This window comes from Aplysia californica, unplaced genomic scaffold, assembly GCF_000002075.1.
Source record: "Aplysia californica isolate F4 #8 unplaced genomic scaffold, AplCal3.0 scaffold00885, whole genome shotgun sequence".
Classification (NCBI taxonomy): domain Eukaryota; kingdom Metazoa; phylum Mollusca; class Gastropoda; order Aplysiida; family Aplysiidae; genus Aplysia; species Aplysia californica.
The window spans coordinates 65,425-68,855 of record NW_004798155.1 but is presented as its reverse complement, the minus strand read 5'-3'; the positions used below and the strand labels follow the sequence as shown (position 1 = coordinate 68,855).

Below are 3,431 nucleotides of genomic sequence, written 5' to 3'. Positions count from 1 at the left end.
ACACACACACACACACACACACGCACGCACACACACACTTGGCGCTCATATGACCTTATGAAGTTGCGAGTGCCGTAAAACCTCTACTAAATAAATAAACAAAACACACTTCTTTTCACTCCTATAAATTGTAATAATAGATCTTTAAAAAAGCAAACAGTCTGAGAATAATCAACTGAAACACAAAAACTCAAGAGTATAAAGATGCAATAGTATACCAACCTTCAGTTCATAACAGTAAACTTGTTTTTAATGCGCGCTCATATGACCTTATATAAATGCAAATGCAAGCGCCGTAAAACTCTTACTAAAACAAACAAAAACTTGTTTTTATTCCACGAAACACGAATTAAAAAAAAAAAAAACACTTCTATGTCACACCCAAAGATAACCCTGATGGGGCAGATACTGTTGCATTTATGGTGATAAAAATAAGATTATAAATTCACAACTAGAAAAAAACTCACTCAGCTCCAATGTGGTAAAATACAAAACTAGACACCAGATGCCAGAAGCAGGCGGCAGAAATCAAATGATCATAAAACTGAAACTATTCAATTTACCCCACCACAAAATGAAATAGACAGACCCAATAACTAGGCCTGGCTGCTACATTTATTAATGAAAGAAATTATTTACAATACAGAAAGAAGAACGCAGTAAATCAAATGTCCCACCACACACAGCTGTGCAGCTGACACCAACACATTGTGTCTGTCAGTTCTGGTTTTACGTTTATCTACCCAGGTATACAGACAAGATTAATTCACTCTCCATCATTTCCATTGAGAAAAAAAAAAAAGAGGTAAAAAGCCAGTTATCAAAACTAATCAGATAATATTCAGCATTTATCACAAAACTACTGCCAGGCAAACTTAGTTTTCTAGGTCTTTATTTGAACTTTGAAAGGTGAAAGGAAAGGGCCAAGTACAAAATTAATTACAGATAAAAGATTAAGAGCAAAACAATGCCAGAGATCACACGCAATCAAAAGATAACCACCCATTGTCGAGGAGAAAAGTAGTCATCTTACAAAGGTGGTCTTCTTGGACAGTGTCATTACAATAGTAACAACCCCCCCCCCCCCCCCCCAACTAGAGCTAAGTGGAAATTAGGGTTTAAGTTAAAAGTTTAACGGAACTTGCAACACGATTAGGTCATTTATAATTGCTGAAGATAGTACGTGTTACAAGAGAGTAACATACTTGCATATAATAAAAGAAGGAGGGGAGATAAGGACAATAGATCTTTGATAGAAAAGAAAGAGCTATAAATATAAACCACATCAAGGCACCCACCAACCATCCATGAAGTGGTCTTTTGTACAGGTGAAAGGCTTAAATAGTTGTAATAATATCTAATAATAATAAAATAATAATAATAATAATAGTACCGATAAAACATTACATACTGCACCTCCATGGGAAAGTGCTCAATGTGCTCTACAGTGCAAAGAATCTCTCTCTCTCTCTCTCTCTCTCTCTTTTGGACAGGTGGTCATTAAAGCTGGTTTGAGTAAATAAAACTATATTGGCACAAAAAAGGAATTTCACTACAGGAAAAAGTAAGTAAGACAGAATCAACAGAGGGAACGTAAAGACATGGGACCTACCAGTGGCGCCTTCCAACCACACTACCCGCTCAAAGTACAAGGAAGAAGTTTTAGCTCTCCGCCACGTTTCTACAGGGGAGGAGACCGATCGCCCGATAGAAATGAAAATTTTGTTGACGCACACACACCCCCACACCCACACACACACACCCACCTGAAAAAAAAAAAAAGACAAGCTACAACTCCCTGGAGAGCAAGGTAAGGTCCTTATTAATCTTTTAGGCACCTTTTAAAAAAATGCCATTTGTGAAGGCAAGGTTTTACCCTCGCTGGTTTCCAGAGATCAGTTTCCCAATGACGGGAAAGTTCAAACATTTGCATTTTTGACAGTTTGCCTTAAACATAATAAATGTAACATGCCGAGCATTGTTTTACTTTTTTTTGTACATTACAACCTCGTCACTATCATGATGACATAGCATTGCATGCACAAGAGACCTTGGGGAAAATCATCATTATCTGAAACAAGGTTTTAACAACATCCAACTCATACCAAAAGGATGAAACCTGATTGAAACACCAGAATATCACTCAGTTATCAATCATGACAGAACGACTGCACATTTGTTAGACTGGGAGAGAGAAAGGGGTAAAAAAAAAAATCTACTCTTTAATCGAAGTACGTGATTTAAAGAAAGATTGATGGAAGAATAAATCAACGAGCAGTTCAGGGTAGAAAGGGCAACTTTAACTTAATAAAATGTGGTGTAGTCTGTTCAGGGGCAGGGCAAATAAAATCCCACAAAAGCCACCAGTCCTAAGTACGAATTTAAGAAAAAATCTTCTATTCTATTAGATGAGGTGTTTTTAAATCCCCCTCAAAACAATTAGATCATTTACGAGGGGGGCATCCAACCCTACCTGTCAGGGCCAACCTGGGCTGAGAAGGATACAACTAATTACTAATTACAAAATACAAGCAGAAAGACTGAGAAATGAAAGTTCGTAAGGTTTAGTTTAAAACCAAAATATATGAGTTTCAGACAAAATCTCAAAATGAAGTTTGCTTGTCTGTTATGTCAGGAATTCTGTGTCATGACTAAGAAGGCTAAGGTGCAGTAATCTCCAGCTAATTGCACACAACAAGAGTTTATCTGCATGATCCGTCTCAAATCATCTTGGCAGCACAGAAACAAAATTTTCCTGTATGATCACTCGTAAGCGCACATTCCAAATCGATACACCTCTATCTAATAATAGCCCCAATCATTCCTGTGCTAGTTAAAAACAGAAGAGAGCAGCTAGGGCCTATAAAATGACTCACCGCACGGAACTGATGGAAGCAAAGCATTTACTAGGTACCAACATGCCCTCCTTTAAAAGTTTATTACTTGAAATTGGAGGTGAGGGCGGGGGGTTCACTTGACTACTAGAATTAGAATGTGAATAGCCTACACTATAAGAAAGAGTGGTCACTTAGTCCAAAGACTTTTTTTAGAAGAGAACTCTTTGAGCGAGTTACTACATCCTTATTAAAGTACTTGAAGTGGATATTCGGCTATTCTCACCCAGGGTGAGAATAAAATAAGATTGACCTCTCACATCGGGTGAGACTTGCCAGCGTTGGCTATTCTCACCAGGTGTGAAACAAGACCTATTTTTCCTAATTTCTGAATACTGTTTAAACTGTGTTGATGATCAAATTGACAAAAACAAAGGGAAAAAAATGATGTTATGGCACAAAATTTAAGTAAACTAAATTGTTTATCTACAAAGATGCTATGGCTATTTCACTTTTCGATCCAGTAGGAGTGTAGATTCTAGATATAGACCTGCATGTGAGCCTCAACCAGATTGTCTGAAAATTTTGCGCACCCCC

The 3,431-nt window shown here is 37.5% G+C and overlaps 1 long non-coding RNA gene across 1 annotated transcript in view; it reads left to right on the top strand.

The window, feature by feature from the left end:
- LOC101855907 overlaps nucleotides 1–3,431 on the top strand; it is a 5,340-nt gene that overhangs the window by 1,218 nt on the left and 691 nt on the right. The gene's annotated exons all lie outside the window — the stretch shown is intronic.